Source organism: Procambarus clarkii, chromosome 34 (assembly GCF_040958095.1).
Source record: "Procambarus clarkii isolate CNS0578487 chromosome 34, FALCON_Pclarkii_2.0, whole genome shotgun sequence".
In the NCBI taxonomy this organism is placed as follows: domain Eukaryota; kingdom Metazoa; phylum Arthropoda; class Malacostraca; order Decapoda; family Cambaridae; genus Procambarus; species Procambarus clarkii.
In genome coordinates this window covers 26,101,937-26,127,494 of record NC_091183.1, presented here as the reverse complement: position 1 = coordinate 26,127,494, position 25,558 = coordinate 26,101,937, and positions in this window count along the sequence as shown.

The following is a 25,558-nucleotide window of genomic DNA, read 5'->3' as shown; positions in this document are numbered from 1 at the left end:
TGTTACTGTGATGTCATGCCCCTGTTGTTACTGTGATGTCATGCCCCTGTTCTTGTCGTGATGTCATGCCCCTCCTGTTTCTGTGATGTCATGCCCCTGTTGTTACTGTGATGTCATGCCCCTGTTGTTACTGTGATGTCATGCCCCTGTTCTTGTCGTGATGTCATGCCCCTGCTGTTTCTGTGATGTCATGCCTCTGTTGTTGTCGTGATGTCATGCCCCTGTTGTTGTCGTGATGTCATGCCCCTGTTGTTGTCGTGATGTCATGTCTCTGTTGTTGTCGTGATGTCATGCCCCTGTTGTTGTCGTGATGTCATGCCCCTGTAGTTGTCGTGATGTCATGCCCCTGTTGTTGACGTGATGTCATGCCCCTGTTGTTGTCGTGATGTCATGCCTCTGTTGTTGTCGTGATGTCATGCCTCTGTTGTTGTCGTGATGTCATGCCTCTGTTGTTGTCGTGATGTCATGCCTCTGTTGTTGTCGTGATGTCATGCCCCTGTTGTTGTCGTGATGTCATGCCTCTGTTGTTGTCGTGATGTCATGCCCCTGTTGTTGTCGTGATGTCATGCCTCTGTTGTTGTCGTGATGTCATGCCTCTGTTGTTCTCGTGATGTCATGCCCCTGTTGTTACTGTGATGTCATGCCCCTGTTGTTACTGTGATGTCATGCCCCTGTTCTTGTCGTGATGTCATGCCCCTGCTGTTTCTGTGATGTCATGCCCCTGTTGTTGTCGTGATGTCATGCCTCTGTTGTTGTCGTGATGTCATGCCCCTGTTGTTGTCGTGATGTCATGCCTCTGTTGTTGTCGTGATGTCATGCCCCTATTGTTGTCGTGATGTCATGCCCCTGTTGTTGTCGTGATGTCATGCCCCTGTTGTTGTCGTGATGTCATGCCCCAGTTGTTGTCGTGATGTCATGCCTCTTTTGTTGTCGTGATGTCATGCCCCTGTTGTTGTCGTGATGTCATGCCTCTGTTGTTGTCGTGATGTCATGCCCCTGTTGTTACTGTGATGTCATGCCCCTGTTGTTACTGTGATGTCATGCCCCTGTTGTTGTCGTGATGTCATGCCCCTGTTGTTACTGTGATGTCATGCCCCTGTTGTTACTGTGATGTCATGCCCCTGTTCTTGTCGTGATGTCATGCCCCTGCTGTTTCTGTGATGTCATGCCTCTGTTGTTGTCGTGATGTCATGCCCCTGTTGTTGTCGTGATGTCATGCCCCTGTTGTTGTCGTGATGTCATGTCTCTGTTGTTGTCGTGATGTCATGCCCCTGTTGTTGTCGTGATGTCATGCCCCTGTAGTTGTCGTGATGTCATGCCCCTGTTGTTGACGTGATGTCATGCCCCTGTTGTTGTCGTGATGTCATGCCTCTGTTGTTGTCGTGATGTCATGCCTCTGTTGTTGTCGTGATGTCATGCCTCTGTTGTTGTCGTGATGTCATGCCTCTGTTGTTGTCGTGATGTCATGACCCCTGTTGTTACTGTGATGTCATGCCCCTGTTGTTACTGTGATGTCATGCCCCTGTTCTTGTCGTGATGTCATGCCCCTCCTGTTTCTGTGATGTCATGCCCCTGTTGTTGTCGTGATGTCATGCCCCTGTTGTTGTCGTGATGTCATGCCTCTGTTGTTGTCGTGATGTCATGCCTCTGTTGTTGTCGTGATGTCATGCCCATGTTGTTGTCGGTATGTCATGCCTCTGTTGTTGTCGTGATGTCATGCCCCTGTTGTTGTCGTGATGTCATGCCTCTGTTGTTGTCGTGATGTCATGCCCCTGTTGTTGTCGTGATGTCATGCCTCTGTTGTTGTCGTGATGTCATGCCCCTGTTGTTGTCGTGATGTCATGCCTCTGTTGTTGTCGTGATGTCATGCCCCTGTTGTTGTCGTGATGTCATGCCTCTGTTGTTGTCGTGATGTCATGCCCCTGTTGTTGTCGTGATGTCATGCCTCTGTTGTTGTCGTGATGTCATGCCTCTGTTGTTGTCGTGATGTCATGCCTCTGTTCTTGTCGTGATGTCATGCCCCTCCTGTTTCTGTGATGTCATGCCCCTGTTGTTACTGTGATGTCATGCCCCTGTTGTTACTGTGATGTCATGCCCCTGTTCTTGTCGTGATGTCATGCCCCTGCTGTTTCTGTGATGTCATGCCCCTGTTGTTGTCGTGATGTCATGCCCCTGTTGTTGTCGTGATGTCATGCCCCTGTTGTTGTCTTGATGTCATGCCTCTGTTGTTGTCGTGATGTCATGCCCCTGTTGTTGTCGTGATGTCATGCCTCTGTTGTTGTCGTGATGTCATGCCCCTGTTGTTGTCGTGATGTCATCGCCTCTGTTGTTGTCGTGATGTCATGCCCTCTGTTGTTGTCGTGATGTCATGCCCTCTGTTGTTGTCGTGATGTCATGCCTCTGTTGTTGTCGTGATGTCATGCCTCTGTTGTTGTCGTGATGTCATGCCTCTGTTGTTGTCGTGATGTCATGCCCCTGTTGTTGTCGTGATGTCATGCCCCTGTTGTTGTCGTGATGTCATGCCCTCAGTTGTTGTCGTGATGTCATGCCTCTGTTGTTGTCGTGATGTCATGCCTCCTGTTGTTGTCGTGATGTCATGCCTCTGTTGTTGTCGTGATGTCATGCCCCTGTTGTTACTGTGATGTCATGCCCCTGTTGTTACTGTGATGTCATGCCCCTGTTGTTGTCGTGATGTCATGCCCCTGTTGTTTCTGTGATGTCATGCCTCTGTTGTTGTCGTGATGTCATGCCCCTGTTGTTGTCGTGATGTCATGCCCTGTTGTTGTCGTGATGTCATGCCTCTGTTGTTGTCGTGATGTCATGCCCCTGTTGTTGTCGTGATGTCATGCCCCTGTTGTTGTCGTGATGTCATGCCCCTGTTGTTGTCGTGATGTCATGCCCCTGTTGTTGTCGTGATGTCATGCCTCTGTTGTTGTCGTGATGTCATGCCTCTGTTGTTGTCGTGATGTCATGCCTCTGTTGTTGTCGTGATGTCATGCCTCTGTTGTTGTCGTGATGTCATGCCCCTGTTGTTACTGTGATGTCATGCCCCTGTTGTTACTGTGATGTCATGCCCTGTTCTTGTCGTGATGTCATGCCCTCCTGTTTCTGTGATGTCATGCCCCTGTTGTTGTCGTGATGTCATGCCCCTGTTGTTGTCGTGATGTCATGCCCCTGTTGTTGTCGTGATGTCATGCCTCTGTTGTTGTCGTGATGTCATGCCCCTGTTGTTGTCGTGATGTCATGCCTCTGTTGTTGTCGTGATGTCATGCCCCTGTTGTTGTCGTGATGTCATGCCTCTGTTGTTGTCGTGATGTCATGCCCCTGTTGTTGTCGTGATGTCATGCCTCTGTTGTTGTCGTGATGTCATGCCCCTGTTGTTGTCGTGATGTCATGCCTCTGTTGTTGTCGTGATGTCATGCCCCTGTTGTTGTCGTGATGTCATGCCTCTGTTGTTGTCGTGATGTCATGCCCCTGTTGTTGTCGTGATGTCATGCCTCATGTTGTTGTCGTGATGTCATGCCTCTGTTGTTGTCGTGATGTCATGCCTCTGTTGTTGTCGTGATGTCATGCCATCTGTGTTGTCGTGATGTCATGCCCCCTGTTGTTACTGTGATGTCATGCCCCTGTTGTTACTGTGATGTCATGCCCCTGTTCTTGTCGTGATGTCATGCCCCTGTTGTTTCGTGATGTCATGCCTCTGTTGTTGTCGTGATGTCATGCCCCTGTTGTTGTCGTGATGTCATGCCCCTGTTGTTGTCGTGATGTCATGTCTCTGTTGTTGTCGTGATGTCATGCCCCTGTTGTTGTCGTGATGTCATGCCCCTGTAGTTGTCGTGATGTCATGCCCTGTTGTTGTCGTGATGTCATGCCCTGTTGTTGTCGTGATGTCATGCCTCTGTTGTTGTCGTGATGTCATGCCTCTGTTGTTGTCGTGATGTCATGCCTCTGTGTTGTCGTGATGTCATGCCTCTGTTGTTGTCGTGATGTCATGCCCCTGTTGTTGTCGTGATGTCATGCCCTGTTGTTGTCGTGATGTCATGCCCCTGTTGTTGTCGTGATGTCATGCCCCTGTTGTTGTCGTGATGTCATGCCTGTTGTTGTCGTGATGTCATGCCCCTGTTGTTCGTGATGTCATGCCCTGTTGTGTCGTGATGTCATGCCCCTGTTGTTGTCGTGATGTCATGCCCCTGTTGTTGTCTGTGATGTCATGCCTCTGTTGTTGTCGTGATGTCATGCCCTCTGTTGTTGTCGTGATGTCATGCCCCTGTTGTTGTCTGTGATGTCATGCCCCTGTTGTTGTCGTGATGTCATGCCCTGTTGTTGTCGTGATGTCATGCCCCTGTGTTGTCGTGATGTCATGCCCCTGTTGTTGTCGTGATGTCATGCCCCTGTTGTTGTCGTGATGTCATGCCTCTGGTTGTTGTCGTGATGTCATGCCCCTGTTGTTGTCGTGATGTCATGCCTCTGTTGTTGTCGTGATGTCATGCCACTGTTGTTGTCGTGATGTCATGCCTCTGTTGTTGTCGTGATGTCATGCCCTGTTGTTGTCTCGTGATGTCATGCCCCTGTTGTTGTCGTGATGTCATGCCCCTGTTGTATGATGTCATGCCCTGTGTGGTGATGTCATGCCCCTGTTGTTGTCGTGATGTCATGCCCTGTTGTTGTCGTGATGTCATGCCCCTGTTGTTGTCGTGATGTCATGCCCCTGTTGTTGTCGTGATGTCATGCCTCTGTTGTTGTCGTGATGTCATGCCCTGTTGTTGTCGTGATGTCATGCCCTGTTGTTCGTCGTGATGTCATGCCCCTGTTGTTGTCGTGATGTCATGCCTCTGTTGTTGTCGTGATGTCATTCCCCTGTTGTTGTCGTGATGTCATGCCCTCTGTTGTTGTCGTGATGGTCATGCCTCTGTTGTTGTCGTGATGTCATGCCCCTGTTGTTACTGTGATGTCATGCACCTGTTTGTCGTGATGTCATGCCCCTGTTGTTGTCGTGATGTCATGCCCCTGTCGTTGTCTGTGATGTCATGGCCCTGTTGTTGTACGTTGATGTCATGCCCCTGTTGTTGTACGTGATGTCATGCCCCTGTTGTTGTCCGTGATGTCATGCCCCTGTGTTTCTGTGATGTCATGCCCTGTTGTTGTCGTGATGTCATGCCCCTGTTGTTGTCGTGATGTCATGCCCCTGTGTTGTCGTTGATGTCATGCCTCTGTTGTTGTCGTGATGTCATGCCCCTGTGTTGTCGTGATGTCATGCCTGTTGTTGTCGTGATGTCATGCCCTGTTGTTGTCGTGATGTCACGCCTCTGTTTGTGTCGTGATGTCATGCCCCTATTTGTTGTCGTGATGTCATGCCTCCCGTTGTTGTCGTGATGTCATGCCCTCTGTTGTTGTCGTGATGTCATGACCCTGTTGTTGTCGTGATGTCATGCCTCTGTTGTTGTCGTGATGGTCATGCCCCTGTTGTTGTCGTGATGTCATGCCCCTGTTGTTGTCGTGATGTCATGCCCCAGTTGTTGTCGTGATGTCATGCCTCTGTTGTTGTCGTGATGTCATGCTCCTGTTGTTGTCGTGATGTCATGCCTCTGTTGTTGTACGTGATGTCATGCCCCTGTTGTTACTGTGATGTCATGCCCCTGTTGTTACTGTGATGTCATGCCCCTGTTCTTGTCGTGATGTCATGCCCCTGCTGTTTCTGTGATGTCATGCCCTGTTGTTGTCGTGATGTCATGCCCTGTTGTTGTCGTGATGTCATGCCCCTGTTGTTGTCGTGATGTCATGCCTCTGTTGTTGTCGTGATGTCATGCCCCTGTTGTTGTACGTGATGTCATGCCTCTGTTGTTGTCGTGATGTCATGCCCCTGTTGTTGTCGTGATGTCATGCCTCTGTTGTTGTCGTGATGTCATGGCCCTGTTGTTTGTCGTGATGTCATGCCTCTGTTGTTGTCGTGATGTCATGCCTCTGTTGTTGTCGTGATGTCATGCCTCTGTTGTTGTCGTGATGTCATGCCCTCTGTTGTTGTCGTGATGTCATGCCCCTGTTGTTGTACGTGATGTCATGCCCCTGTTGTTGTTCGTGATGTCATGCCCTCGTTGTTGTCGTGATGTCATGCCCTCTGTTGTTGTCGTGATGTCATGCCTCTGTTGTTGTCGTGATGTCATGCCTCTGTTGTTGTCGTGATGTCATGCCCCTGGTTGTTACTGTGATGTCATGCCCCTGTTTGTTACTGTGATGTCATGCCCCTTTTTGTCGTGATGTAATTTTCTTGTCGTGATGTCATGCCCCTGCTTGTTGTCTGTGATGTCATGCCCCTGTTGTTGTCGTGATGTCATGCCCCTGTTGTTGTCGTGATGTCATGCCCCTGTTGTTGTCGTGATGTCATGCCTCTGTTGTTGTCGTGATGTCATGCCCTGTTGTTGTCGTGATGTCATGCCTCTGTTGTTGTCGTGATGTCATGCCCCTGTTGTTGTCGTGATGTCATGCCCCTGTTGTTGTCGTGATGTCATGCCTCTGTTGTTGTCGTGATGTCATGCCTCTGTTGTTGTCGTGATGTCATGCCCTGTTGTTGTCGTGATGTCATGCCTCTGTTGTTGTCGTGATGTCATGCCCCTGTTGTCGTGATGTCATGCCCCTGTTGTCGTGATGTCATGCCCCTGTTGTTGTCGTGATGTCATGCCTCTGTTTTGTGATGTCATGCCCCTGTTGTTGTCGTGATGTCATGCCCCTGTTGTTGTCGTGATGTCATGCCCCTGTTGTTGTCGTGATGTCATGCCTCTGTTGTTGTCGTGATGTCATGCCCCTGTGTTGTCGTGATGTCATGCCTCTGTTGTTGTCGTGATGTCATGCCCCTGTTGTTGTCGTGATGTCATGCCCCTGTTGTTGTCGTGATGTCATGCCCCTGTTGTTGTCGTGATGTCATGCCCTGTTGTTGTCGTGATGTCATGCCCTGTTGTTGTCGTGATGTCATGCCTCTGTTGTTGTCGTGATGTCATGCCCCTGTTGTTGTCGTGATGTCATGCCTCTGTTGTTGTCGTGATGTCATGCCCCTGTTGTTGTCGTGATGTCATGCCCTGTTGTTGTCGTGATGTCATGCCCTGTTGTTGTCGTGATGTCATGCCCTGTTGTTGTCGTGATGTCATGCCCCTGTTGTTGTCGTGATGTCATGCCTGTTGTTGTCGTGATGTCATGCCCCTGTTGTTGTCGTGATGTCATGCCCCTGTTGTTCGTGATGTCATGCCCCTGTTGTTGTCGTGATGTCATGCCCTGTTGTTGTCGTGATGTCATGCCCTGTGTTGTCGTGATGTCATGCCCCTGTTGTTGTCGTGATGTCATGCCCCTGTTGTTGTCGTGATGTCATGCCCCTGTTGTTGTCGTGATGTCATGCCTCTGTTGTTGTCGTGATGTCATGCCCCTGTTGTTGTCGTGATGTCATGCCTCTGTTGTTGTCGTGATGTCATGCCCCTGTTGTTGTCGTGATGTCATGCCTCTGTTGTTGTCGTGATGTCATGCCCTGTTGTTGTCGTGATGTCATGCCTCTGTTGTTGTCGTGATGTCATGCCCCTGTTGTTGTCGTGATGTCATGCCTGTTGTTGTCGTGATGTCATGCCCTGTTGTTGTCGTGATGTCATGCCCTGTTGTTGTCGTGATGTCATGCCCCTGTTGTTGTCGTGATGTCATGCCCCTGTTGTTGTCGTGATGTCATGCCCTGTTGTTGTCGTGATGTCATGCCCCTGTTGTTGTCGTGATGTCATGCCCCTGTTGTTGTCGTGATGTCATGCCCTGTTGTTGTCGTGATGTCATGCCCCTGTTGTTGTCGTGATGTCATGCCTCTGTTGTTGTCGTGATGTCATGCCCCTGTTGTTGTCGTGATGTCATGCCCTGTTGTTGTCGTGATGTCATGCCCTGTTGTTGTCGTGATGTCATGCCCTGTTGTTGTCGTGATGTCATGCCCTGTTGTTCTGTGATGTCATGCCCCTGTTTTGTCGTGATGTCATGCCCCTGTTGTTGTCGTGATGTCATGCCCTGTTGTTGTCGTGATGTCATGCCCCTGTTGTTGTCGTGATGTCATGCCCCTGTTGTTGTCGTGATGTCATGCCTCTGTTGTTGTCGTGATGTCATGCCCCTGTTGTTGTCGTGATGTCATGCCTCTGTTGTTGTCGTGATGTCATGCCCCTGTTGTTGTCGTGATGTCATGCCCTGTTGTTGTCGTGATGTCATGCCCTGTTGTTGTCGTGATGTCATGCCCCTGTTGTTGTCGTGATGTCATGCCTCTGTTGTTGTCGTGATGTCATGCCCTGTTGTTGTCGTGATGTCATGCCTCTGTTGTTGTCGTGATGTCATGCCCCTGTTGTTGTCGTGATGTCATGCCCCTGTTGTTGTCGTGATGTCATGCCCCTGTTGTTGTCGTGATGTCATGCCTGTTGTTGTCGTGATGTCATGCCCTGTTGTTGTCGTGATGTCATGCCCTGTTGTTGTCGTGATGTCATGCCCCTGTTGTTCGTGATGTCATGCCCTGTTGTTTACGTGATGTCATGCCCCTGTTTGTCGTGATGTCATGCCCCTGCTGTTGTCTGTGATGTCATGCCCTGTTGTTGTCGTGATGTCATGCCCCTGTTGTTGTCGTGATGTCATGCCCCTGTTGTTGTCGTGATGTCATGCCTCTGTTGTTGTCGTGATGTCATGCCCCTGTTGTTGTCGTGATGTCATGCCCTGTGTTGTCGTGATGTCATGCCCCTGTTGTTGTCGTGATGTCATGCCCCTGTTGTTGTCGTGATGTCATGCCTCTGTTGTTGTCGTGATGTCATGCCCTGTTGTTGTCGTGATGTCATGCCTCTGTTGTTGTCGTGATGTCATGCCTCTGTTGTTGTCGTGATGTCATGCCCTGTTGTTCTGTGATGTCATGCCCCTGTTGTTCGTGATGTCATGCCCCTGTTTTGTCGTGATGTCATGCCCCTGTTGTCGTGATGTCATGCCTCTGTTGTTGTCGTGATGTCATGCCCCTGTTGTTGTCGTGATGTCATGCCCCTGTTGTTGTCGTGATGTCATGCCCTGTTGTTGTCGTGATGTCATGCCCCTGTTGTTGTCGTGATGTCATGCCTCTGTTGTTGTCGTGATGTCATGCCCCTGTTGTTGTCGTGATGTCATGCCTCTGTTGTTGTCGTGATGTCATGCCCTGTTGTTGTCGTGATGTCATGCCTCTGTTGTTGTCGTGATGTCATGCCCCTGTTGTTGTCGTGATGTCATGCCTCTGTTGTTGTCGTGATGTCATGCCCCTGTTGTTGTCGTGATGTCATGCCTCTGTTGTTGTCGTGATGTCATGCCCCTGTTGTTGTCGTGATGTCATGCCTCTGTTGTTGTCGTGATGTCATGCCCTGTTGTTGTCGTGATGTCATGCCTCTGTTGTTGTCGTGATGTCATGCCCTGTTGTTGTCGTGATGTCATGCCTCTGTTGTTGTCGTGATGTCATGCCCTGTTGTTGTCGTGATGTCATGCCCCTGTTGTTTCGTGATGTCATGCCCCTGTTGTGTCGTGATGTCATGCCCTGTTGTTGTCGTGATGTCATGCCCTCTGTTTCTTGATGTCATGCCCCTGTTGTTGTCGTGATGTCATGCCCTGTTGTTGTCGTGATGTCATGCCCCTGTTGTTGTCGTGATGTCATGCCTCTGTTGTTGTCGTGATGTCATGCCCCTGTTGTTGTCGTGATGTCATGCCTCTGTTGTTGTCGTGATGTCATGCCCCTGTTGTTGTCGTGATGTCATGCCTCTGTTGTTGTCGTGATGTCATGCCCCTTGTTGTTGTCGTGATGTCATGCCCCTGTTGTTGTCGTGATGTCATGCCCCTGTTGTTGTCGTGATGTCATGCCCCTGTTGTTGTCGTGATGTCATGCCCCTGTTGTTGTCGTGATGTCATGCCCTGTTGTTGTCGTGATGTCATGCCTCTGTTGTTGTCGTGATGTCATGCCCTGTTGTTGTCGTGATGTCATGCCTCTGTTGTTGTCGTGATGTCATGCCCTGTTGTTGTCGTGATGTCATGCCCCTGTTGTTGTCGTGATGTCATGCCCCTGTGTTGTCGTGATGTCATGCCCCTGTTGTTGTCGTGATGTCATGCCCTGTTGTTGTCGTGATGTCATGCCCCTGTTGTTGTCGTGATGTCATGCCTCTGTTGTTGTCGTGATGTCATGCCCCTGTTGTTTGTCGTGATGTCATGCCCCTGTTGTTCTGTGATGTCATGCCCTGTTGTTCGTGATGTCATGCCCCTGTTGTTGTCGTGATGTCATGCCCTGTTGTTTCGTGATGTCATGCCTGTTGTTGTCGTGATGTCATGCCCCTGTTGTTGTCGTGATGTCATGCCTGTTGTTGTCGTGATGTCATGCCCTGTTGTTGTCGTGATGTCATGCCCTGTTGTTGTCGTGATGTCATGCCCCTGTTGTTGTCGTGATGTCATGCCCCTGTTGTTGTCGTGATGTCATGCCCTGTTGTTGTCGTGATGTCATGCCTCTGTTGTTGTCGTGATGTCATGCCTCTGTTGTTGTCGTGATGTCATGCCTCGTTGTTGTCGTGATGTCATGCCCCTGTTGTTACTGTGATGTCATGCCCCTGTTGTTCTGTGATGTCATGCCCTGTTGTTGTCGTGATGTCATGCCCCTGCTGTTTCTGTGATGTCATGCCTCTGTTGTTGTCGTGATGTCATGCCCCTGTTGTTGTCGTGATGTCATGCCCTGTTGTTGTCGTGATGTCATGCCTCTGTTGTTGTCGTGATGTCATGCCCCTGTTGTTGTCGTGATGTCATGCCCTGTTGTTGTCGTGATGTCATGCCCTGTTGTTGTCGTGATGTCATGCCCCTGTTGTTGTCGTGATGTCATGCCTCTGTTGTTGTCGTGATGTCATGCCCTGTTGTTGTCGTGATGTCATGCCCTGTTGTTGTCGTGATGTCATGCCTCTGTTGTTGTCGTGATGTCATGCCCCTGTTGTGTCGTGATGTCATGCCCCTGTTGTTGTCGTGATGTCATGCCCTGTTGTTGTCGTGATGTCATGCCCCTCTGTTGTCGTGATGTCATGCCCCTGTTGTTGTCGTGATGTCATGCCTCTGTTGTTGTCGTGATGTCATGCCTCTGTTGTTGTCGTGATGTCATGCCTCTGTTGTTGTCGTGATGTCATGCCCCTGTTGTTCGTGATGTCATGCCCCTGTTGTTCTGTGATGTCATGCCCTGTTGTTGTCGTGATGTCATGCCCTGTTGTTTCGTGATGTCATGCCCTGTTGTTGTCGTGATGTCATGCCCCTGTTGTTGTCGTGATGTCATGCCCCTGTTGTTGTCGTGATGTCATGCCTCTGTTGTTGTCGTGATGTCATGCCCCTGTTGTTGTCGTGATGTCATGCCTCTGTTGTTGTCGTGATGTCATGCCCTGTTGTTGTCGTGATGTCATGCCTCTGTTGTTGTCGTGATGTCATGCCCCTGTTGTTGTCGTGATGTCATGCCCCTGTTGTTGTCGTGATGTCATGCCTCTGTTGTTGTCGTGATGTCATGCCCCTGTTGTTGTCGTGATGTCATGCCCTGTTGTTGTCGTGATGTCATGCCCCTGTTGTTGTCGTGATGTCATGCCCCTGTTGTTGTCGTGATGTCATGCCCTGTTGTTGTCGTGATGTCATGCCTCTGTTGTTGTCGTGATGTCATGCCCTGTTGTTGTCGTGATGTCATGCCTCGTTGTTGTCGTGATGTCATGCCCCTGTTGTTCGTGATGTCATGCCCCTGTTGTGTCGTGATGTCATGCCCCTGTTGTTGTCGTGATGTCATGCCCTGTTGTTTCGTGATGTCATGCCTCTGTTGTTGTCGTGATGTCATGCCCCTGTTGTTGTCGTGATGTCATGCCCTGTTGTTGTCGTGATGTCATGCCTCTGTTGTTGTCGTGATGTCATGCCCTGTTGTTGTCGTGATGTCATGCCCCTGTGTTGTCGTGATGTCATGCCCCTGTTGTTGTCGTGATGTCATGCCCCTGTTGTTGTCGTGATGTCATGCCTGTTGTTGTCGTGATGTCATGCCTCTGTTGTTGTCGTGATGTCATGCCTCTGTTGTTGTCGTGATGTCATGCCTCTGTTGTTGTCGTGATGTCATGCCCCTGTTGTTCGTGATGTCATGCCCCTGTTGTTTCGTGATGTCATGCCCTGTTGTTGTCGTGATGTCATGCCTCCTGTTTTGTGATGTCATGCCCCTGTTGTTGTCGTGATGTCATGCCCTGTTGTTGTCGTGATGTCATGCCCCTGTTGTTGTCGTGATGTCATGCCTCTGTTGTTGTCGTGATGTCATGCCCTGTTGTTGTCGTGATGTCATGCCTCTGTTGTTGTCGTGATGTCATGCCCCTGTTGTTGTCGTGATGTCATGCCTCTGTTGTTGTCGTGATGTCATGCCCCTGTTGTTGTCGTGATGTCATGCCCTGTTGTTGTCGTGATGTCATGCCCCTGTTGTTGTCGTGATGTCATGCCTCTGTTGTTGTCGTGATGTCATGCCCCTGTTGTTGTCGTGATGTCATGCCTCTGTTGTTGTCGTGATGTCATGCCCCTGTTGTTGTCGTGATGTCATGCCTCTGTTGTTGTCGTGATGTCATGCCCTGTTGTTGTCGTGATGTCATGCTCTGTTGTTGTCGTGATGTCATGCCCCTGTTGTTGTCGTGATGTCATGCCCTGTTGTTGTCGTGATGTCATGCCTCTGTTGTTGTCGTGATGTCATGCCCTGTTGTTACTGTGATGTCATGCCCTGTTGTTGTCTGTGATGTCATGCCCCTGTTGTTGTCGTGATGTCATGCCCCTGTGTTGTCTGTGATGTCATGCCCTGTTGTTGTCGTGATGTCATGCCCCTGTTGTTGTCGTGATGTCATGCCCCTGTTGTTGTCGTGATGTCATGCCTCTGTTGTTGTCGTGATGTCATGCCCCTGTTGTTGTCGTGATGTCATGCCTCTGTTGTTGTCGTGATGTCATGCCCCTGTTGTTGTCGTGATGTCATGCCTCTGTTGTTGTCGTGATGTCATGCCCCTGTTGTTGTCGTGATGTCATGCCCCTGTTGTTGTCGTGATGTCATGCCCTGTTGTTGTCGTGATGTCATGCCCCTGTTGTTGTCGTGATGTCATGCCCCTGTTGTTGTCGTGATGTCATGCCCCTGTTGTTGTCGTGATGTCATGCCTCTGTTGTTGTCGTGATGTCATGCCCTGTTGTTGTCGTGATGTCATGCCCTGTTGTTGTCGTGATGTCATGCCCTGTTGTTGTCGTGATGTCATGCCCCGTTGTTGTCGTGATGTCATGCCCTGTTGTTGTCGTGATGTCATGCCCCGTTGTTGTCGTGATGTCATGCCTCTGTTGTTGTCGTGATGTCATGCCTGTTGTTGTCGTGATGTCATGCCTCTGTTGTTGTCGTGATGTCATGCCCCTGTTTTGTCGTGATGTCATGCCCTGTTGTTACGTGATGTCATGCCCCTGTTGTCGTGATGTCATGCCCCTGTTTTGTCGTGATGTCATGCCCTGTTGTTTCGTGATGTCATGCCTCTGTTGTTGTCGTGATGTCATGCCCTGTTGTTGTCGTGATGTCATGCCTCTGTTGTTGTCGTGATGTCATGCCCTGTTGTTGTCGTGATGTCATGCCTGTTGTTGTCGTGATGTCATGCCCCTGTTGTTGTCGTGATGTCATGCCCCTGTTGTTGTCGTGATGTCATGCCCCGTTGTTGTCGTGATGTCATGCCTGTTGTTGTCGTGATGTCATGCCCTGTTGTTGTCGTGATGTCATGCCTCTGTTGTTGTCGTGATGTCATGCCCTGTTGTCGTGATGTCATGCCCCTGTTGTTACGTGATGTCATGCCCCTGTTGTTGTCGTGATGTCATGCCCCTGTTTTCTGTGATGTCATGCCCTGTTGTTGTCGTGATGTCATGCCCCTGTTGTTGTCGTGATGTCATGCCCTGTTGTTGTCGTGATGTCATGCTGTTGTTGTCGTGATGTCATGCCCTGTTGTTGTCGTGATGTCATGCCCCTGTTGTTGTCGTGATGTCATGCCCCTGTTGTTGACGTGATGTCATGCCCCTGTTGTTGTCGTGATGTCATGCCTCTGTTGTTGTCGTGATGTCATGCCCTGTTGTTGTCGTGATGTCATGCCCTGTTGTTGTCGTGATGTCATGCCCTGTTGTTGTCGTGATGTCATGCCCCTGTTGTTCTGTGATGTCATGCCCCTGTTGTTCTGTGATGTCATGCCCTGTTTTGTCGTGATGTCATGCCCCTGTTTCTGTGATGTCATGCCCCTGTTGTTGTCGTGATGTCATGCCCCTGTTGTTGTCGTGATGTCATGCCCCTGTTGTTGTCGTGATGTCATGCCTCTGTTGTTGTCGTGATGTCATGCCCCTGTTGTTGTCGTGATGTCATGCCTGTTGTTGTCGTGATGTCATGCCCCTGTTGTTGTCGTGATGTCATGCCTGTTGTTGTCGTGATGTCATGCCCTGTTGTTGTCGTGATGTCATGCCCCTGTTGTTGTCGTGATGTCATGCCTCTGTTGTTGTCGTGATGTCATGCCCCTGTTGTTGTCGTGATGTCATGCCTCTGTTGTTGTCGTGATGTCATGCCCTGTTGTTGTCGTGATGTCATGCCCTGTTGTTACGTGATGTCATGCCCCTGTTGTTGTCGTGATGTCATGCCCCTGTGTTTCGTGATGTCATGCCCCTGTTGTTGTCGTGATGTCATGCCCGTTGTTGTCGTGATGTCATGCCTCTGTTGTTGCGTGATGTCCATGCCCCTGTTGTTGTCGTGATGTCATGCCTCTGTTGTTGTCGTGATGTCATGCCTGTTGTTGTCGTGATGTCATGCCCCTGTTGTTGTCGTGATGTCATGCCCCTGTTGTTGTCGTGATGTCATGCCCCAGTTGTTGTCGTGATGTCATGCCTCTTTGTTGTCGTGATGTCATGCCCTGTTGTTGTCGTGATGTCATGCCTCTGTTGTTGTCGTGATGTCATGCCCTGTTGTTCGTGATGTCATGCCCCTGTTGTTGTCGTGATGTCATGCCTCCTGTTGTTGTCGTGATGTCATGCCCCTGTTGTTAGTCGTGATGTCATGCCTCTGTTGTTGTACTGTGATGTCATGCCACTGTTCGTTGTCGTGATGTCATGCCCCTGTTGTTCTGTGATGTCATGCCTCTGTTGTTGTCGTGATGTCATGCCCCTGTGTTGTCGTGATGTCATGCCCCTGTTGTTGTCGTGATGTCATGCCTCTGTTGTTGTCGTGATGTCATGCCCCTGTTGTTGTCGTGATGTCATGCCCCTGTTGTTGTCGTGATGTCATGCCCTGTTGTTGTCGTGATGTCATGCCCCTGTTGTTGTCGTGATGTCATGCCTCTTTTGTTGTCGTGATGTCAGCCTCTGTTGTTGTCGTGATGTCTGCCCTGTTGTTGTCGTGATGTCATGCCTCTGTTGTTGTCGTGATGTCATGCCCCTGTTGTTGTCGTGAGTCATGCCTCTGTTGTTGCGTGAGTCATGCCCCTGTTGTTGTCGTGATGTCATGCCCCTGTTGTTGTCGTGATGTCATGCCCCTGTTGTTGTCGTGATGTCATGCCCCTGTTGTTACTGTGATGTCATGCCCCTGTTGTTGTCGTGATGTCATGCCCCTGTTGTTTTTGTCTGTGATTGTCTGCCCTCTGTTGTTCTGTGATGTCATGCCTCTGTTGTTGTCGTGATGTCATGCCCCTGTTGTTGTCGTGATGTCATGCCTCTGTTGTTGTCGTGATGTCATGCCCCTGTTGTGTCGTGATGTCATGCCTCCTGTTGTTGTCGTGATGTCAGCCTCCTGTTGTTGTCGTGATGTCATGCCCCAGTTGTTGTCGTGATGTCATGCCTCTGTTGTTGTCGTGATGTCATCGCCTCTGTTGTTGTCGTGATGTCATGCCTCTGTTGTTGTCGTGATGTCATGCCCCTGTTTTGTCGTGATGTCATGCCCTGTTGTTACTGTGATGTCATGCCCCTGTTGTTGTACTGTGATGTCATGCCCCTGTTTTGTCGTGATGTCATGCCCCTGCTGTTGTCTGTGATGTCATGCCTCTGTTGTTGTCGTGATGTCATGCCCCTGTTGTTGTCGTGATGTCATGCCTCTGTTGTTGTCGTGATGTCATGCCCCTGTTGTTGTCGTGATGTCATGCCCTGTTGTTGTCGTGATGTCATGCCCTGTTGTTGTCGTGATGTCATGCCCCTGTTGTTGTACGTGATGTCATGCCCCTGTTGTTGTCGTGATGTCATGCCCTCTGTTGGTTGTCGTGATGTCATGCCCCTGTTGTTGTCGTGATGTCATGCCTCTGTTGTTTGTCGTGATGTCATGCCCCTGTTGTTGTCGTGATGTCATGCCCCTGTTGTTACTGTGATGTGCAGTGTGGCCCCTTACTTGTGATGTCATTCCCTTTCTTGTCGTGATAGTCCGATGACCCCTGCTATTTTCTGTGATGTCATGCCTCTGTTGTTGTCGTGATGTCATGCCCCTGTTGCTTGTCGTGATGTCATGCCCCTGTTGTTGTCGTGATGTCATGTCTCTGTTGTTGTCGTGATGTCATGGCCCCTGTTGTTGTCTGTGATGTCATGCCCCTGTATTTGTCCGTGATGTCATGCCCTGTTGTTGACGTGATGTCATGCCCCTGAGTGTTGTCGTGGATTGTCTAGCCTCTGTTGTGTGTCGTTGATGTCATGCCTCTGTTGTTGTCGTGAGTGTCATGCCTCTGTTGTTGTCGTGATGTTCATGCCTCTGTTGTTGTCGTGATGTCATGCACCTGTTGTTACTGTGATGTCCTGCCCCGGTTGTTGACTGTGATGGTCATGCCCCTGTTCTTGTCGTGAGGTCATGCGCCTACCTGTTTCTGTGAATGTCATGGCCCCTGTTGTTGTCGTGATGTCATGCCCTGTTGTTGTCGTGATGTCATGCCCCTGTTGTTGTCGTGATGTCATGCCTCTGTTGTTGTCGTGATGTCATGCCCCTGTTGTTGTCGTGATGTCATGCCCTGTTGTTGTCGTGATGTCATGCCCCTGTTGTTGTCGTGATGTCATGCCTCTGTTGTTGTCGTGATGTCATGCCCCTGTTGTTGTCGTGATGTCATGCCCCTGTTGTTGTCGTGATGTCATGCCTGTTGTTGTCGTGATGTCATGCCCTGTTGTTGTCGTGATGTCATGCCTGTTGTTGTCGTGATGTCATGCCTCTGTTGTTCTCGTGATGTCATGCCCCTGTTGTTGTGATGTCATGCCCCTGTTGTTGTCGTGATGTCATGCCCCTTGTTTCTGTGATGTCATGCCCTGTTGTTGTCGTGATGTCATGCCCCTGTTGTTGTCGTGATGTCATGCCTCTGTTGTTGTCGTGATGTCATGCCCCTGTTGTTGTCGTGATGTCATGCCTCTGTTGTTGTCGTGATGTCATGCCCCTGTTGTTGTCGTGATGTCATGCCCCTGTTGTTGTCGTGATGTCATGCCCTGTTGTTGTCGTGATGTCATGCCCTGTTGTTGTCGTGATGTCATGCCCTGTTGTTGTCGTGATGTCATGCCCCTGTTGTTGTCGTGATGTCATGCCTCTGTTGTTGTCGTGATGTCATGCCCCTGTTGTTCGTGATGTCATGCCCCTGTTGTTCGTGATGTCATGCCCCTGTTGTTGTCGTGATGTCATGCCCCTGTTGTTGTGTGATGTCATGCCCCTGTTGTTCGTGATGTCATGCCCCTGTTGTTGTCGTGATGTCATGCCCCTGCTGTTTCTGTGATGTCATGCCTCTGTTGTTGTCGTGATGTCATGCCCCTGTTGTTGTCGTGATGTCATGCCCCTGTTGTTGTCGTGATGTCATGCCTCTGTTGTTGTCGTGATGTCATGCCCCTGTTGTTGTCGTGATGTCATGCCCTGTTGTTGTCGTGATGTCATGCCCCTGTTGTTGTCGTGATGTCATGCCCTGTTGTTGTCGTGATGTCATGCCCTCTGTTGTTGTCGTGATGTCATGCCTCTGTTGTTGTCGTGATGTCATGCCTCTGTTGTTGTCGTGATGTCATGCCTCTGTTGTTTGTCGTGATGTCATGCCCCTGTTGTTACTGTGATGTCATGCCCCTGTTGTTACTGTGATGTCATGCCCCTGTTCTTGTCGTGATGTCATGCCCCTCCTGTTTCTGTGATGTCATGCCCCTGTTGTTGTCGTGATGTCATGCCCCTGTTGTTGTCGTGATGTCATGCCTCTGTTGTTGTCGTGATGTCATGCCTCAGTTGTTGTCGTGATGTCATGCCCCTGTTGTTGTCGTGATGTCATGCCTCTGTTGTTGTCGTGATGTCATGCCCCTGTTGTTGTCGTGATGTCATGCCTGTTGTTGTCGTGATGTCATGCCCTGTTGTTGTCGTGATGTCATGCCTCTGTTGTTGTCGTAGATGTCATGCCCCTGTTGTTGTCGTGATGTCATGCCTCTGTTGTTGTCGTGATGTCATGCCCCTGTTGTTGTCGTGATGTCATGCCTCTGTTGTTTGTCGTGATGTCATGCCCTGGGTTTGTTGTCGTGATGTCATGCCTCTGTTGTTGTCGATGCTGTCATGCCCTGTTGTTTGTCGTCCTGATGTCATGCCTCTGTGGTGGTGATGTCATGCTCCCTATGTGTGTGATGTCATGCCCGCGGGGCTTGATATCATAGCTCTGTGGATGTTCATGCCCCTGTTGTTGTCGTGATGTCATGCCCTCTGTTGTTGTTCCGTGATGTTCATGCCCCTGTTGTGTCGTGATGGTCATGCCCTCTGTTGTTGTCGTGATGTCATGCCCCAGTGTGTCGTGTGCTGTAAGCTCTGTTGTTGTCGTGATGTCATGCCTCCTGTTGTTGTACTGTGATGTCATGCCTCCGTTGTTGTCGTGATGTCATGCCCCTGTTGTTACTGTGATGTTCATGCCCCTGTTGGTTACTGCTGATGTCATGCCCCTGTTTCTTGTCGTGATGTCATGCCCCTGCCTGTTTCTGTGATGGCATGCCTCTGTTGTGGTCGTGATGTCATGGCCCCTGTCTGTTGTCGATGATGTCATGCCCCTGTTGTTGTCGTGATGTCATGTCTCTGTTGTTGTCGTGATGTCATGCCCCTGTTGTTGTCGTGATGTCATGCCCCTGTAGTTGTCGTGATGTCATGCCCCTGTTGTTGACGTGATGTCATGCCCCTGTTGTTGTCGTGATGTCATGCCTCTGTTGTTGTCGTGATGTCATGCCTCTGTTGTTGTCGTGATGTCATGCCTCTGTTGTTGTCGTGATGTCATGCCTCTGTTGTTGTCGTGATGTCATGCCCCTGTTGTTACTGTGATGTCATGCCCCTGTTGTTACTGTGATGTCATGCCCCTGTTCTTGTCGTGATGTCATGCCCCTCCTGTTTCTGTGATGTCATGCCCCTGTTGTTGTCGTGATGTCATGCCCCTGTTGTTGTCGTGATGTCATGCCCCTGTTGTTGTCGTGATGTCATGCCTCTGTTGTTGTCGTGATGTCATGCCCCTGTTGTTGTCGGGATGTCATGCCTCTGTTGTTGTCGTGATGTCATGCCCCTGTTGTTGTCGTGATGTCATGCCTCTGTTGTTGTCGTGATGTCATGCCCCTGTTGTTGTCGTGATGTCATGCCTCTGTTGTTGTCGTGATGTCATGCCCTGTTGTTGTCGTGATGTCATGCCTCTGTTGTTGTCGTGATGTCATGCCCCTGTTGTTGTCGTGATGTCATGCCTCTGTTGTTGTCGTGATGTCATGCCCCTGTTGTTGTCGTGATGTCATACCTCTGTTGTTGTCGTGATGTCATGCCCCTGTTGTTGTCGTGATGTCATGCCTCTGTTGTTGTCGTGATGTCATGCCCCTGTTGTTGTCGTGATGTCATGCCTCTGTTGTTGTCTTGATGTCATGCCTCTGTTGTTCTCGTGATGTCATGCCCCTGTTGTTACTGTGATGTCATGCCCCTGTTGTTACTGTGATGTCATGCCCCTGTTCTTGTCGTGATGTCATGCCCCTGCTGTTTCTGTGATTCATGCCCCTGTTGTTGTCGTGATGTCATGACCCTGTTGTTGTCGTGATGTCATGCCCCTGTTGTTGTCGTGATGTCATGCCTCTGTTGTTGTCGTGATGTCATGCCCCTGTTGTTGTCGTGATGTCATGCCTCTGTTGTTGTCGTGATGTCATGCCCCTGTTGTTGTCGTGATGTCATGCCTCTGTTGTTGTCGTGATGTCATGCCCCTATTGTTGTCGTGATGTCATGCCCCTGTTGTTGTCGTGATGTCATGCCCCTGTTGTTGTCGTGATGTCATGCCCCAGTTGTTGTCGTGATGTCATGCCTCTTTTGTTGTCGTGATGTCATGCCCCTGTTGTTGTCGTGATGTCATGCCTCTGTTGTTGTTGTGATGTCATGCCCCTGTTGTTACTGTGATGTCATGCCCCTGTTGTTACTGTGATGTCATGCCCCTGTTGTTGTCGTGATGTCATGCCCCTGTTGTTACTGTGATGTCATGCCCCTGTTGTTACTGTGATGTCATGCCCCTGTTCTTGTCGTGATGTCATGCCCCTGCTGTTTCTGTGTTGTCATGCCTCTGTTGTTGTCGTGATGTCATGCCCCTGTTGTTGTCGTGATGTCATGCCCCTGTTGTTGTCGTGATGTCATGTCTCTGTTGTTGTCGTGATGTCATGCCCCTGTTGTTGTCGTGATGTCATGCCCCTGTAGTTGTCGTGATGTCATGCCCCTGTTGTTGACGTGATGTCATGCCCCTGTTGTTGTCGTGATGTCATGCCTCTGTTGTTGTCGTGATGTCATGCCTCTGTTGTTGTCGTGATGTCATGCCTCTGTTGTTGTCGTGATGTCATGCCTCTGTTGTTGTCGTGATGTCATGCCCCTGTTGTTACTGTGATGTCATGCCCCTGTTGTTACTGTGATGTCATGCCCCTGTTCTAGTCGTGATGTCATGCCCCTCCTGTTTCTGTGATGTCATGCCCCTGTTGTTGTCGTGATGTCATGCCCCTGTTGTTGTCGTGATGTCATGCCTCTGTTGTTGTCGTGATGTCATGCCTCTGTTGTTGTCGTGATGTCATGCCCCTGTTGTTGTCGTGATGTCATGCCTCTGTTGTTGTCGTGATGTCATGCCCCTGTTGTTGTCGTGATGTCATGCCTCTGTTGTTGTCGTGATGTCATGCCCCTGTTGTTGTCGTGATGTCATGCCTCTGTTGTTGTCGTGATGTCATGCCCCTGTTGTTGTCGTGATGTCATGCCTCTGTTGTTGTCGTGATGTCATGCCCCTGTTGTTGTCGTGATGTCATGCCTCTGTTGTTGTCGTGATGTCATGCCCCTGTTGTTGTCGTGATGTCATGCCTCTGTTGTTGTCGTGATGTCATGCCCCCTGTTGTTGTCGTGATGTCATGCCTCTGTTGTTGTCGTGATGTCATACCCCTATTGTTGTCGTGATGTCATGCCTCTGTTGTTGTCGTGATGTCATGCCCCTGTTGTTGTCGTGATGTCATGCTTCTGTTGTTGTCGTGATGTCATGCCCCTGTTGTTGTCGTGATGTCATGCCCCTGTTGTTGTCGTGATGTCATGCCCCTGTTGTTGTCGTGATGTCATGCCCCTGTTGTTGTCTTGATGTCATGCCCCTGTTGTTGTCGTGATGTCATGCCCTGTTGTTGTCGTGATGTCATGCCCCTGTTGTTGTCGGGATGTCATGCCCCTGTTGTTGTCGTGATGTCATACCCCTGTTGTTGTCGTGATGTCATGCCCCTGTTGTTGTCGTGATGTCATGCCTCTGTTGTTGTCGTGATGTCATGCCCCTGTTGTTGTCGTGATGTCATGCCTCTGTTGTTGTCGTGATGTCATGCCTCTGTTGTTGTCGTGATGTCATGCCCCTGTTGTTACTGTGATGTCATGCCCCTGTTGTTACTGTGATGTCATGTCCCTGTTCTTGTCGTGATGTCATGCCCCTGCTGTTTCTGTGATGTCATGCCTCTGTTGTTGTCGTGATGTCATGCCCCTGTTGTTGTCGTGATGTCATGCCCCTGTTGTTGTCGTGATGTCATGTCTCTGTTGTTGTCGTGATGTCATACCCCTGTTGTTGTCGTGATGTCATGCCCCTGTTGTTGTCGTGATGTCATGCCCCTGTTGTTGTCGTGATGTCATGCCCCTGTTGTTGTCGTGATGTCATGCCCCTGTTGTTGTCGTGATGTCATGCCTCTGTTGTTGTCGTGATGTCATGCCCCTGTTGTTGTCGTGATGTCATGCCTCTGTTGTTGTTGTGATGTCATGCCTCTGTTGTTGTCGTGATGTCATGCCCCTGTTGTTACTGTGATGTCATGCCCCTGTTGTTACTGTGATGTCATGCCCCTGTTCTTGTCGTGATGTCATGCCCCTGCTGTTTCTGTGATGTCATGCCCCTGTTGTTGTCGTGATGTCATGCCCCTGTTGTTGTCGTGATGTCATGCCCCTGTTTATGTCGTGATGTCATGCCTCTGTTGTTGTCGTGATATCATGCCCCTGTTGTTGTCGTGATGTCATGCCTCTGTTGTTGTCGTGATGTCATGCCCCTGTTGTTGTCGTGATGTCATGCCTCTGTTGTTGTCGTGATGTCATGCCCCTGTTGTTGTCGTGATGTCATGCCTCTGTTGTTGTCGTGATGTCATGCCCCTGTTGTTGTCGTGATGTCATGCCTCTGTTGTTGTCGTGATGTCATGCCCCTGTTGTTGTCGTGATGTCATGCCTCTGTTGTTGTCGTGATGTCATGCCTCTGTTGTTGTCGTGATGTCATGCCCCTGTTGTTACTGTGATGTCATGCCCCTGTTGTTACTGTGATGTCATGCCCCTGTTCTTGTCGTGATGTCATGCCCCTGCTGTTTCTGTGATGTCATGCCCCTGATGCATGCCCCCCCCCTGTTGTTCATGTAAGAGCATGCCCCTTTTGTTCGTGTGAGAGCATGCCCCCCCCCCCCTGTTGTTCTTGTGAGAGCATGCCCCCCCCCCATGTTGTTCTTGTGAGAGCATGCCCCCTGTTTTTCATGTAAGAGCATATCCTCTGTTATTTTTTTTAAATTTTACCTTGAGAGGCGAGTTTATTGGGCAGCGCCACTCATTCTGTAAGTGGACACACCGCCGTAGCAGCATGTACAACACTCCACAATAGGAAGAAAACCCGTTGGGTTGTTCATCGTGTCACTTGTACCTAGACACAGCTGGGACTTCTTTAACTGTCTCAAATGAACAGCTCCTCAAACAAGAAGATTAACATCTATCAACCCTTAAAAGCTTACTTTATCTTGCGGGTGCAAAATGGGGGGAATCTTTTAAGAACAGTATCAATATTTGACAAATAGTGTTTCCCTAACTCAAACAATGTTTGGTTTATTATTCTACGCATATTTCTAGTGTCTCTCAGGTGTTCACATTTACGTAGATAGTGGTCAAGGCGGTGTCCATATCACTCTCACCACAGATTCTATAACTCCGCTGATCAACTGTTGTTTCCATTCCGAATCAACATGGATATTGGTATCCAAGATGGATTCTCGCTATTACTGATTCTCTCCCGCGTCCTCCTCCTCTTCGTTCATAATGATTAGGATTGTCAGCTGCAACCATGTTGTACCATTGTACAGATTCACTGGTTTGTTCTTCTATCCTCCTTTCCTCAGTAACCTTGTCACGGTGATGTTGCCTGACAATATCTCTGTCAGTATCTAATAATTATCAATATCTAATAATTTGTAGAAGAGTCTTGGGTATGAAGAATTCAGTATGGTCTCCTTCAGCGCCTTCAGCAGCCAGCACATCTCCTCGTTCAGTTCCACATATTCCAACATGGGAGGGGATCCTCAGAATCTTGACGACTCTTCTCTGGTTCGTTAGTACCCTCACAGTTCTTAATTTCAGCGACTATCGCAAGATTTTCTGCCTGATTTTTACTTAGGTTTTGCAATGCAGCATTTGAATCAGTGCAAATCACTGCATCATTAGTGTTTCGTTCAAGAAACCTTAACGCCATAACAATGGCAGTTAGCTCTGCTTGCTTTGAAGAGGCATAGTTCTCAATACGCGCTATTTCTTCATTTCTTCGTTGAAAAGCATTGTCCTTAATTACAGTGTATGCTGCAACAGCCCTGCCATTGACAGGATTAGATGACCCGTCAGTGTAGATATGATCTAGTTAATTTCCGGCTTCTTTATAAATTTCCTCGAGATTCTTGTGTCTCATTTCTTGTGGTAACATGTTGGATTTTTTCGTTGCCATTTCATTGAGGATGATCCTGCATGAGTCATCCTCTCTATAGTCAGGAGCTCACGGGCTTGCTCTAGCAGGTGAAGTTCTCCGAGGTAGCAGACTGATCTGTGATGCCATTGTTTGCTTCTCCTCTTTCCGCCTGTTAGCAGCACAGAACTCATAATTTTCTTGTCAATATCACTGTAATTGGGATCTCTGGCTATCCTAATGGCAAGCTTAGCATTCAGTTCCTTAATTCTGCTTTTAACACTGGGGAGGGACAGCTCCTCTCGTAGATTAGACGTTTTGGCAGTTTTTGGAACTCCAAGAATGATTATCATGGCTTCATTTTGAAGGCTTTCGAGCCTTTTCATATCGCTTTGAGAGTAGGTGCATAAAACTGGTGCGGCATAGACTATGACGGAGCGCACATAGGCTGTGTACATCATTTTAAGCACGGCAATAGAGGTTCCATGTCCACTCCAGGTTATAGCTTTTAGTGCCCCCTGTTGTTCTTGTGAGAGCATGCCCCTGTTGTTCATGTAAGAACATACCCCCTGTTGTATGAAACCATAGAAATAGAGTGCCCAATGACTGTCCTGGTATTTCTGTTCTTTCAACTGGTATATATCAGCACAAAATATATAAACCACTTACAACCCCGCTCTTGTTCCAGCTATGTCCACTATGGGCTCACTATAGCCCGTGCTACTTGCCGCTCCTGTGCAAGGTATCTCTCTATAGCCCGTGCTACTTGCCGCTCCTGTGCCAGGTAACTCTCTATAGCCCGTGCTACTTACACTCCTGTGCAAGGTAACTCACTATAGCCCGTGCTACTTACCGCTCCTGTGCCAGGTAACTCTCTATAGCCCGTGCTACTTACACTCCTGTGCAAGGTAACTCACTATAGCCCGTGCTACTTACCGCTCCTGTGCCAGGTAACTCACTATAGCCCGTGCTACTTACCGCTCCTGTGCCAGGTAACTCACTATAGCCCGTGCTACTTGTCGCTCCTGTGACAGGTAACTCACTATAGCCCGTGCTACTTGCCGCTCCTGTGCAAGGTAACTCTCTATAGCCCGTGCTACTTACACTCCTGTGCAAGGTAACTCACTATAGCCCGTGCTACTTACCGCTCCTGTGCCAGGTAACTCACTATAGCCCGTGCTACTTGTCGCTCCTGTGCCAGGTAACTCACTTTAGCCCGTGCTACTTGTCGCTCCTGTGCCAGGTAACTCACTATAGCCCGTGCTACTTGTCGCTCCTGTGCCAGGTAACTCACTATAGCCCGTGCTACTTGTCGCTCCTGTGCCAGGTAACTCACTATAGCCCGTGCTACTTGCCGCTCCTGTGCCAGGTAA